The sequence below is a fragment of the Protopterus annectens genome, chromosome 13.part0, assembly GCF_019279795.1.
Source record: "Protopterus annectens isolate FY-2018-M chromosome 13.part0, PAN1.0, whole genome shotgun sequence".
Taxonomy (NCBI): Eukaryota; Metazoa; Chordata; order Ceratodontiformes; family Protopteridae; genus Protopterus; species Protopterus annectens.
The window spans coordinates 1,365,841,439-1,365,853,490 of record NC_056747.1 but is presented as its reverse complement, the minus strand read 5'-3'; the positions used below and the strand labels follow the sequence as shown (position 1 = coordinate 1,365,853,490).

The 12,052-nt window shown below is 45.8% G+C and overlaps 1 protein-coding gene across 1 annotated transcript in view; it reads right to left on the bottom strand.

Annotated features, from left to right (window-relative positions):
- Positions 1–12,052, bottom strand: part of IGF2BP1 (insulin like growth factor 2 mRNA binding protein 1) — a gene marked incomplete in the record, with an annotated part of 2,071,998 nt that overhangs the window by 1,347,739 nt on the left and 712,207 nt on the right.

Genomic DNA, 12,052 nt, shown 5'->3' with positions numbered 1-12,052 from the left:
TCAGGGGCTGCGAAAGTGCCTCACTGAGAATTGGCGACTGGTTTAGAGGAGGCCTCGTCGTCAGTGTTGGACCTCGGATGCCTGTCCTTTTCTTTGCGTTTCTTCTGAATTGCAGTAGTCAGATGGCTATCCAACATAGTGTAATTAAATCTTCTGCCAAAATAGTGAAATGCAAAATCGTTCAAACGTTTAATAGCGTGTTGGTTAAATCTAACACAAAACCGACAATTAGCAACGTCGTGATCAGGGCCTAGGCAAGGAATACAGTAGGAATGGAAGCCCTTATGAGGTATTTGCTTCCCACAAGAAATGCAATTAACTTTCTGACATCAGTCTGGAGCAAGAAAAAAAAAGTTTCCCCAACGGGGTACTTAGCTTTAAATGAAGACTTCGGATCTGAAATTCGAACACGAAAATCTCAGGAGTCAGCCGACCAGCACTTGCTAACTGCTTTTGCTTCGGGCACCGCACGGCAAGAAAGACGGTAAAATGGCGTCGGCTGCATCTTATATACCCCTGGTGTGCTGACGTCAGGGAGGAGGTGACAGCAACAGACACCGGACCTATACTTTGGAATTCAGGCAGACTGCGGGTAACCTCAATTTTAAGGACTGCAACAGTGAAACACTATGAACATCATAGAAACTGTCTGTGGGAAGTCCTGATGGGTATGTGAAGGTAGATTACTTTTGGCTTAGGGTGGCCATGAAGGCCTTGGCTGGAATAAGGGACAGCAGACTGGGTAGCAACAGCATTTTGAAGGAGGGTACCTGAAGGTGTAGGCTTAGAAAGGAGAGATCTAAAATGGGTCTCCCGGGGCCATCTTTTTTTGTGGTAGGAGTTTTTTTTTTTGTGGGGGGGGGGGGGGGGGCTACTTCTGGGTGGCTTTTCTTTACAGAATAGGAAGTACCCTTTTTGGATAATGGATAAGACCCACTGATCTGTGGTGATGGCTTGCCAAAGGAGGAGACAGTGTGAAAGGCATGCCGAGAGTGGTAGGTGGGTCAGGCAGTCGCACATTATTGGGACCTCCTCTATCCTGAAAGGGCTGTCTGGGTTGCGGAGGTGGTACATTAGGTCTGGACGAAGAAGGTCTTCTTGCCCCTCTTCTAGATCTGGAAGAGGAGGCAGCTGCCTGAGGGTTGCACCTTACAAAAGTGGTTTTAGCAGGGTAATTCCTGCAATATTTGGGAATGGGGGACACCAGCAGATGCTTGATGTCCTGTAATTTATTTTTCCTGCAGCTTTTTGAAGAGATTTTCAGATTGTTCTCCAAAGAGGTAGTCTTAATTTATGGCTCTGAATGCCAAAGTGGAGGATGTGTATACTTTCTTTCCCATCCTATCCATATATCTGCTATCTTTCTAAGTGGGTAGGAGGGAGGCGGAAGGCAGCAGTCTAAACTGTTTATTAGGAGCAGTAGCAATAACAGCTGGGTCTGCCAAGGGAGGTTTAACTAGGAATTTTTGCCCCTCTGGCACTTTACAGAAATGGTCAGACTGCTTGGGGGCTGGAGGCTGGGAGTCTGTGGCCTTAGAAGCTGAATTGAAGGCATCCAAGTAAGCAGCAAGCACTGGAGGGACCGCTGAAGGGGAGGGTGATTCCACTTGAAATAGCTCTAAGTACTTTTTTTGGGTGTCAGTCATTTGAGAAGTATCCCATTTGAAGTAATCTTTCCATCTTGGTGATGGCCTCACCAAAGGTAAAATCCTCAGGGGGAGAATCCCCTTCCAAAGATTCTTCATCAGGAGAAAAATACTCCTGGGGAGAAGCATTCTGATATTTATATGAAAAAGAGCCCTGACAGGAAGCAAATGAAGAATCATGCTCTTCCTCCCTAGCTTGGGAGGTCATGGGTGGGAGAGAAGAGGCAGAAGCAGGCCTAGGGCTCAAAGGCAGAGTAGAGGTGGCCGAGGCTGATGGCCTAAGGTCCATGAAGGCCTGCATCAGTGAGGAAGTGAAAGCCTGCCAGTCTGGAATGGTTTCTGGAGAAGCAAAGGTATGCTTTTTATTTTGCTTCTTTTTGGCTGGGGTGGAGGTAGGAACCGGCCTGGCATCTGACTTTGAAGACATTTCCGAAGGCTGAATCTTGGTCGGAGGTACTGAAGAATCTGGTTCTCCCTTGATAGGAGTCTGTTCTCAGCAAGCTCCGAGGAAGTGCCAGTAGTCGGCTGTGCAACGGCTTCTTCAAGGGTCGAAGTCGACTCAACTGCCGAGCACTCCAACTCCTAGATCAGCAGTTGGCGGGGCGTCGGTAAGCAGAGTGGCAGGTGAGGAAGGCCTATGAATCTAGGCCTTTTTTCGTAGAGGTTCGTGTTTGGCCTCTGATGCAGGATCCATTCTAAGAGCGAATTGTTTTAGGCGCTGGTTTTCTAGGTAAAAAAAGTTTAAAGTGGCCAGACGGCTGCGCAGGGTCTTTAGCGCAAATGATTGACAAATTGAGCAGGAGGAATGTTCGTGCTCCCAGCCTAAGCAAAAAACACCTACCATGGGCGTCTTTATGGGGTATCTGGAGCCCACATTGGCACTTTTCCTTTTTACCAGACATCAACTAAAGGTTACAACCAAGCCTAAGCAATAACAATTAGCAAAACAAGAAAAAATAGGAACCCAACAGGTTACTTAGCTTTACTGATGCGACATCTGTGAAGGAGCGATCGTACAACGCGTAGGTCTGCAGCTGAAAAGTTCTGAGAATTGTGCATGCAGATGTCACATTTAAGGCCCCAGGTTTATGGCCTTAAGTCTGACGTCCCATGCACACTCCAACAGCCAAGCTGAAATGTTTGTATAGGAGCCAACGTACAAGTCGCCTGAGGGCAGGAAATCCCACAAGTAGAATACTGCAACATAGGAATAGGACATCCAAAGTTGCCTGGGCCAATTTGGAGCAATTAGTATAGCTCTTGGCCCTTCCTCCCTGATCTTTAGCAGTACCCTTGGGATCACTGGCAAGGTGGGGGGTATAGACAAAGATTGCCCCAGGGGAAGGAAAGGGCATCCACTATCCATGCTTCTCAGTGGAACTCCCTGGTGCAGAACTTTTCTAATTGCTTGTTGTCTATGAAGAGGTCCAACTCTGGGGTCCCCCAAGTTTTGGTGATGCAGAGGAAGGTTGCCCCCCCAAAGCTGCCATTTGTGGGAGTCCAGGACACTTCTGCTGAGATGGTCTGCTAGGGTATTATCAGGTGAAGGTCCATCATCGAAGGCAGTGCACCACAGAAGCATGCCTAGATGACAAAGTGGATAGAAGTGTCCCCCCCCCCCTTGTTGATTTATCACGACTGTGGGATTGTCTGTTTTGATGAGGAGCACCCCTGGTTTCAGATGACTCTTGAAGGCTGTGATAGCCCTGAGTAATGCCATCATTTCCTTTAGGCTGATGTGTAGTTCTAGGTCCCAAGTGCCTTGGGTGCACACGTTTCCTAAGTGTGTACCCCAGGCTTTGTCCGAGGCATCTGTGGTTATGCTCTGGCCATGGAGAAGAATATGAAAAGGTAGCCTCTTGTTCTGGGTGCAGACTTCTGCCCACCGTAGAAGTTCCCCAATTAAGCAGGGAATCAGAGGCAGTTGCAGCTCCAGAGACAGAGTGCAGGCAAAATAGGTTTTTTAGGTACCACTGCAGTTCTCATGTGTAGTCTGGCCAAGGGCACCAACAAGATGCCATGTACCTCAGAGCTTGAAGGAACTTCCTTACTGTGAGGTGTATTCTGTAAGCCAATTGGGAGAAGTATTGGGGCAGGAAACTGTTTTTCTGGGGAGAGGAAGGCTCTTTGGGTGGAAGTCCAGGAGGCTGATCTGGTGGGCTGGAGATGGGATTTTTTTCTTGTTGATAAATCCCAGAGAGAGGTGAAGTGTGTTTGGACTAAGTCAAGGTCTTGCAGGAGCTTTTCCCTGCTGTCTACCTGGATAAGGCAGTCATCCAGATAGGGGTACATTTTAATATTTTTCTGCTGGCAGAAGGCAATGACAGGGGCCAGGCATTTGGTGAAGACCCTGGGAGCAGTAGATAAGCCAAAGGGAAGAGCAGAGAACTAAAAGTGTTATGGGCCTGCCTAAAAGCAGAGGAAGCTTCGGCAGGACTCCCTTCATAGGAATATGGAGGTAGGCATCTTTTAAGTCCAGGGTGACTAGCCAGGCATTTGTGGTCAGCATGGGTAACAGTTTTTGGAGTGAAAGTATTTTGAATTTTGGCACTTGCAGGGAAAGGTTGAGTGTGGACAGATCCAGAATAGGGTGCCAAGAACCCTCTTTCCTGGATACAAGAACAATTTTGAAAAAAAATCATTTTCCGGCTTCTTTCTTCCTGGGATACAGGTTCCACTGCCCCTTGAACACAAAGTTTCTGAATTTGGCAGATGGCTTCTGCCTGCTCATTTGCTGGTTATGTCAGGGTACCATAAGATTGGGCTCTCTTTGAAGGAGAATCTGAATCCTAGGAAAATGATTTTTAGGACCCATTGATCCTTCATGATGGATTCCCAGTTGTCTTTGAAAAGGGATAGCTTTCCTCCTAACCTTTGGGGGGGGGGGTTAGGAGTTATTGCGAGTCTTTAGGGTAGGGAGTGGACCTAGAACTCCCTGCCCTGGGGATAGTAGAGGTCCAGTGTCTGGGCCTCTGCTGTCCTTGTTGCTACCTGGGAGTTCTGTCCCTGCACCCTTCCCTTTGCACAGGCCAGGATTGAGAAGGAAAAGACCAGTGTTTGGTTGGAAAGTTCCTGCTGAATCTGGGAGGCTGTACCTGGAGGAAATATTTTACTGTCTGCATTGATTTTGCCTTATCCTACATTTTCTTAATTACCTCCTCTGACTTCGATCCAAATACACGGTCCTTATCTACAGGGGCATCTAGGAGTTAGGATTTAACATGATCAGGCAGAGGTTGCTCTTTCAGCCATGCATGTCTCCTAATGACTGACCCTGCAACAGCAGCCCTGCTGGAGGCTTCCAGGGCATCATATCCACGATGAAGGGAATGCTTTTCTACTTGAGAGCTGGAGTGTAAGAGCTCCCCTAGCTCTCTGGAAGTAGAACTGTCAGGCAAGGAGGAAATGTTCTGCTTTAATACTTTCAAGGTATGTTGCTGATATTTTAATATATGGAACTAACAGTTAAGAGCTCTAACAGCTAAGACAGCAGAAGTGTAAACTTTTTTACCCCATCTGTCTTGGGCTCTGCTATCTGTCAGATGGAATAGGATTTTTGGAAAAACTAGCCCTAGCCCCTTTGGGTCCCTGGGTGATGACCTCTGGGTCCACTGTAGGATTTTTGAATAAGTATTTGTGGGTGTCTGGCACCATGCAACACCAGTCTGGCTTTCTAGGTGCAGGAGGTAGGGGATCGGGTGTGAGGCCAGACTCCATGAAAACATCCACCACCACATCCAAAATGGGAGGAATGGCCAAGGGTTCGTGCTGGGGAAGGTCAAGAAACTCTTAGCTTCTTTTCTTAGACTGTGGGGAATCCTGAGCTTCCCAATAGAAGTGTTCCCGAAGGGTGTGTAAAGTCTATCCAAAAGATAGGTCTTCGGGGGGGTGGATGCAGAAGGGATGGATTTTTCTGCATCGGAATCCTCAAAGGTGGCAAGGGGCTGCTGTTCATTGTCTGAATCCAAAAAATCAGATTCTTCAGTGTCAGGTGCTGAGAGAATCTCTGGGGAAAGGTCTCCTTTTCGCAAGGGTAGACTGGTTACCTCTGACAAGGGTAATAAGATCCTCTGCCATCTTAAGAAGCTGAGGTGACTGAGCAGGCTGGCCTTGAAGATGGCAGCTGGGAACACTTTCTGGTAGTTGTCTTGGTTTTAGGCTTTAGAGCTTCAATGAGCCTAGGTGAAGCCATCGGTCTCTGTCTGGCATTGGTTATCTGAAAAGCCTCTTTGGAAGCCGGTGCCTGCAGAGTGGCTCCGGACCCAACCACGGTGGCTGAACACTGAAAACTCAGCAGATGTAGTCGGATCTGGAGGCATTACTGGATTCCAAATGGGTCTCGGTTGAGGCCTGCGGAGGTACAGCATCTTGCATCAGGGGCTGTGTAGGTGCCTCACTAAATTCCATTGAACTGGTGGCTGCCTTCAGGGAAAAGTCATCTGAAGATCTGTCCCTTTCTTTATCTTTTCTCTTTTGGAGGATATCCACTGTATGCTGACCGACTAACACCATTTCATACTGCAAACGACTGTCTTTGAAACATCTACCTACAAATTCTGCTCTACGGCAGATGGTCCTAGCATTAAAGAAAGTGCAGAACCAACATCCAAAGACGTCGTGGTCCAGGCCTAAACAGGTTACACACAGGTTATAGAAGTCTTGGTGTGGTATTTGTTTTCCACAGTAGAGACAATTAACTTTTTCAGACATCGATTAGTGCAAGATCGATCCCAAACAGGTTACTTGGCTTCAGTCGGTTTCAACTTCACTCTGGCAGCAACCAACCAGCACACAAGCAAACTGCTTCTGCTTCAGGCTCCACGTCAAGAAAGACTGATGTAATGGTGTCGACTGCCCCACTTTATACCACTGAGCATATGACGTCAGTCCCAAGTGACTGCAGCCGACGCATGAGGGACAAGCTTTAATCTGGTATTTGGGCCGGCTGAGAACTACCCAACAGGGATAACCCACAAGTGATGACTGCAACAGTGAAACACAAAGAACATCAACATGTTAGTGAAAACCAATCTGTTGGAGAAGCACCTAATCCAGAAGTCCTACGATAAGACTAGCAAATTGCTCAAATCCACTGAGAAGAAGAAGTGGTAAGGATGCAGATATCCAGAGGTTATTATCAGATTGATGTGAAGAATAGTGGTCCAGAGACGAGACTGTACATTGTGGAATCACAAGGAGCAATTTTTACTTTGAATCGGAGGCATTTGAGTCAGAGTGAGTTATCCAGTGCTCCAATTCCAGAGGAAGTTCAAGGACATTCCCATTCCTGTGTAATTCAGAAGTTCCTGATAAGAGTTGTGCACCACAGACTGACTGTTGCTAAATTTCGTCCATACTGTTATGTTACAAGACATGGTCACATCTCAAAACCCTGTGACAGATACGAAGCAACTCAGACATGAAAGTACAGTTGTGTACACGTACCATAAATGTAGATGTTAAGAGTGTATTCACTGTTGCAGTCATTACATTTGGGTAATCTGCTGGCAGGCTGCCTTCAGTCGGCCTGAATATCACTCTTGGGTCCTGTGTCAGTTGCTCCTCTTCCATGACGTCAGGGGTATAAAACATGCAGCAGACGCAATTTTCTTTAGTTTTTCTTGCCCCAGATGTCAGGTGTCCCCCAAATGGGGAGCAAAAATGTATATATATATATATATATATATATATATATATATATATATATATATAAAACAATGTATAACAATGCAATTGTAAGAGACTACCTTCATCTAAAAGCAAATACACCACAAAGGCTGTAGAATATAGTGAAGGAAAGAGAAGTTCTAGAAAAAAGGGGGATGGCGGGAAGGTAACCTGGACTGCAACAGTGAATACTCTCAAACATCTACATTTATGTTAAGTGTACACAACTGTGTGTTCTTCGTGTTTCACTGTTGCGGTCATTACATTTGGGTAGAAACCCAAAGCTATGGATGGGAGGCTGGAACTAAATAGCCTTAGGAGCGGCTATAAGGCCCTGCAGAACTGCAGTGGCAAAGCCTGCCCTGGACTTAGAGAGGCAAGTGATAATGCTTTGTAAAAGTATGAAGAGAGCTCCAAGAAGCAGCCTCTAGAATATCTTTGGTTGGCACCCCTCTGAGAAAAGCTGCTGAGGTAGATGCAGCCCTGGTGGAACGTGACCCGATACCCTTGAGCACCGGTTTACCATGATGCAAATAAACTAATGCAGTGACTTATCCATTTTGAAATAGTCTGCTTTGAAATAGCCTTTCCCTCTGATCCTGCAGCAAATGCCACCAGTAGCTGCTCAGATTTTCAAGAGATTTGGTCCTGTTTAAGTAGAATCTTAGTTTGTGTACGTCCAAGGAATGCAGAATCCGCTCACCCTTGTTCTGCGGATGTGGGTAGAAAGTTCGCAGGTGAATAGTTTGGTTAAGAGCTACACTGGATACCACCTTAGGCATAAAGGAAGGGTTGGTCCTTAGGGACACTCTGGGTAAAATATAATAAAAGGCTCCACAGCCATTAGGGCCTGTAATTCTGAAACCCTTCTTGCTAAAGTGACTGCCAGAAGGAAAGCAGTTTTCCAAGATAAAAACTTTATATCTGCAGTAGCTGCTGGTTCAAATGGAGGCAGGGTGAGCTTTTCCAACACAAAATTGAGGTCCCATGCAGGAATTGGTGATCTTCTGGGAGGCCTTAAATTTTTGGCCCCTTTAAGATACTGTTTTAGCAGAGAAAAAGAAAAGATGGGAAGCTCTGTGTTGTAATGAGCCGAGAAGGCAGATGCATGGATTTTTATTGATGAAAAAGATAGGCCCTTGTCAAGCATCTCAGTTAAGTATTGTAAAATCTGAGGAATATTTGGCTTTGCTGCGTCACTCCCTTGGTGCTTGGTTCCAAACACAGAATCTGTTTCATTTATCAGCATAACATTTTCAAGTACTAGGCCTTCTGGCTTCCAAAATTACATCCATCAGAGATTTACTGAGAGGTGTTTAAATAATTACATGATCAGCCATGCTGCCAGGTTCAGAGCTTGGAGCGGATTGTGCAGAATTTGATTGTTCTGCTGAGACAGTAGATGAGGTATTTGAGGCAAGCACAGTACAGTTTTGTACCTACCATAAATGTAGATGTTAAAGTACTAATACAGCTGCAGTCATAACAGATGGGTTCTCCTGCCGTCAGGCGGGTCCTCGGTCGGCCGAATTCCAAAGTCTAGGTCCGGCGTCGGTTGTCGTCGCTTTTTCCCTGACGTCAGTGCGACAGGGGTATAAAAGAACCAGCAGACACCATTTTCTTCAGTTTTTCTTGTCCAAGATGTCAGGTGCCCCCAAAAGGAAGGCAATACATAAATTTGTGCAATAAAGCAATGCCATATAATCGAAATACAGTAGTTGCAAGCAAATACACCATAAATGAATACCCCAATCAGGTTATGAGGAGGTGTTAACCAATAGGCCTGTCCCAAGAGGGGATGGAGGGAGGGAAACCTGGACTGCAGCTGTATTAGCACTCTAACATCTACATTTATGGTAGGTACAAAACTGTACTATGTTCATCGTGCATACAGCTGCAGTCATAACAGATGGGTAGAATCCCAAGGCTAAGAAAGGGGTGGTAGGCACTAGGTGGAACTAGGAGGAGCCAGGATGCCCTGAGAGACTGCAGTGGCAAAGCCTGCTCTAGTTTTGGAGTATAATGGTAGGTGATGGTGCTTGGAGAATGTATGCACAGAACTCCAAGTGGCTGCTTCCAAAAAATCTTTGGTAGGAACTCCTGAGGAAAGCTGCAGAGGTAGCTGTGGCCCTTGTGGAGTGAGATCGGATGCCTGCAGGTACAGTTTTGCCATGAAAAGAGTAACAAAAGCGTATGCAGTGGGCTATCCATTTTGAGATTGTCTGTTTGGAAATTGGCTTCCCTTGAGCTCCTATAGCATAGGACACAGAGTTGTTCTGATTTTCTGAAAGGCTTTGTTCTGTCCAAATAATAACGCAGTTGTCTGTGGATGTCCAAGGAATGTAGTAGTCTCTCCCCTTTGTTTTGAGGATTAGGGTAAAAGGTAGGTAAAGTGGATAGCCTGATTCAAAGCTACCCTGGATACCACCTTTGGCATAAAGGACGGGTTGGTTCGTAAGGAATCTCTGTCCTGATGGAAGATAAAAGGCTGCACAGCCATGAGGGCTTGTAGTTCCGATTCCCTACGAGCTGAGGTGATAGCCAGAAGGAAAGCTGTTTTCCAGGATAAATATTGCAAATCTGTTGAGGCAGCTGGCTCAAAAAGAGGCAAGGTCAACTTTTCTAGAATGAAATTGAGGTCCCAAGCAGGTATTGGTTGTTTCTTTGGGGGTTTTATATTCTTAGCCCCTCTGAGGAACTGTCTTAAGAGGGGGTGAGAATAAAGGTGGATCAGTGTTGTATTCTGCAGAAATGGCTGAGGCATGGATTTTGATGGAGGAGAATGAAAGTCCACTGCTTAGTAGCTCAGCTAGATACTGTAATATTTGAGGTAAATTCAGTTTTCTAGGATTCTGGCCCTTTTTCTCATTCCAGGCACAAAACCGTTTCAATTTTGTGGAGTAAGCTTTTCTAGTAGACGGCCTTCTGGCCTCCAAAATGACATCCTGCACCTCCTTGGAGAGTAGGGTCTGTTTTAATGTTAAGTAATCTTCCATGCGGCCAGATTGAGTGTTTTCAGCTGGCTGTGAAGAGTTTTGAAGCTGTGCTGAGTCAGAAGAAGAGGCATTAGAGGTAGGGTCCATGGAGGGGAATGAGTCAGGCTCCTTCAGGAGTGGGTACCAGTGTTGTCTTGGCCAGTTTGGAGCAATGAGAATCATCTTTGGTCTGTCTGCTCTGGTTTTTAATAGAACTTTGGGCAGCAGAGGAAGAGGTGGAAAGGCATAAACTGTCATTGTTGTCCAACTGAAAGAGAGCGTCCACTCTCCAGGCCTTTGGATGAAAAGTCCTTGAGCAGAATTTTGTCAATTAGTGATTTTTGTGGGAGGCAAAGAGATCTATGTCTGGCCTTCCCCATGCTTGAATTATCTCTGTAAAAACTTGAGGATGCAACTTCCATTCGTGTGGATCTGTCATATTTCTGCTTAGGTTGTCTGCCAGCGTGTTTTCCTTGCCTGGCAAGTACTGTGCTTGAAGTTCGATTTGTAATTCCAGAGCCATGTTCCAAAGTGACATGGCCAGCCTGCATAGGGGGTATGAATGGGTTCCTCCCTGTTTGTTTATGTACCACATTACTGTGGTGTTGTCTGTCCTTATCAATAGTTGACCTGGATGCAGAAGGTCTTTGAAAGCTATAATAGCATTTACTACTGCTAGCATTTCCTTTTGATTGATGTGAAGGTGCTTTTCTTTTTGGGACCATTTGCCCTGAATGCACCGATCTGTCATGTGCACCCCCCAGGTATAGTCCGAGGCGTCTGTTGTGATGACTTGATTTGCTTGAGGCTTGCAAAATGGGAGACCTGTGTTTGTTTGGCATGCTTGAGCCCACCACAGAAATTGCTTTTGAAGACATGGAATTAGTGGTATTATTGTTTCCAAACTGTGGCTGTGTTGAGACCATAGGTTTTTCAAGTACCATTGAAGTTTCCTCATATGCAGCTTTGCACATGGGATAAGTAGGATGCAAGATGCCATGAATCCCAGAACCTGCAGGATTTTCCTTGCAGTCAGCCTGGTGAAATTTGCTAAATGTTCTGAAGTATTGAGTTAGTTGCCCCTGCTTCTCTGGCGTGAGGTAGGCCATCTGGGTGTTTGTGTCCAAGTTGGCACCCAGGAAAATTATTTTCTGAGAGGGTATTAGCCTTGACTTCTCTATGTTGACTGTGTATCCCAGAGAATTCAAAATTATTACAAAAGCCAGATGTTTCAGAAGTATGTGCTTGCTGTCCGTTTGGATCAAGCAGTCGTCCAAATATGGGTATATTTGTATCCCTTGAAGTCTGCAGTAGGCAATTACTGATGCCAGGCATTTCGTGAATACTCTGGGCGCAGTAGATAAGCCAAAGGGCAATGCAGAGAATTGATAATGGGTTGAACCTGCAAGAAATCTGAGGTATCTTCTGCAATTTTGTCTGATTGGGACATGCAGGTATGCCTCCTTGAGGTCCAATGTTACCAGCCAAGACTCCTTGCCCAGCATGGGAAGCAGCTGCTGTAATGTGAGCATCTTTAATTTTGGTATGAGTAAAAACGTGTTTTGGATGGATAGGTCCAAAATAGGTCTCCAATCTTTTCCCTTCCTTGGTACCAGGAATAGTCTGGAATAAAAACCATGTTCGTGAGTAGGTACCTCTTGAATAGCTTTCATGTCCATGAGATCTGAAATTTGTCTTTGTGCCTCTGCCCTTTGTGTGGCAGGTTTGGCATGCCTCTCATTTTTGGAAGGGTGTGAAAATGGA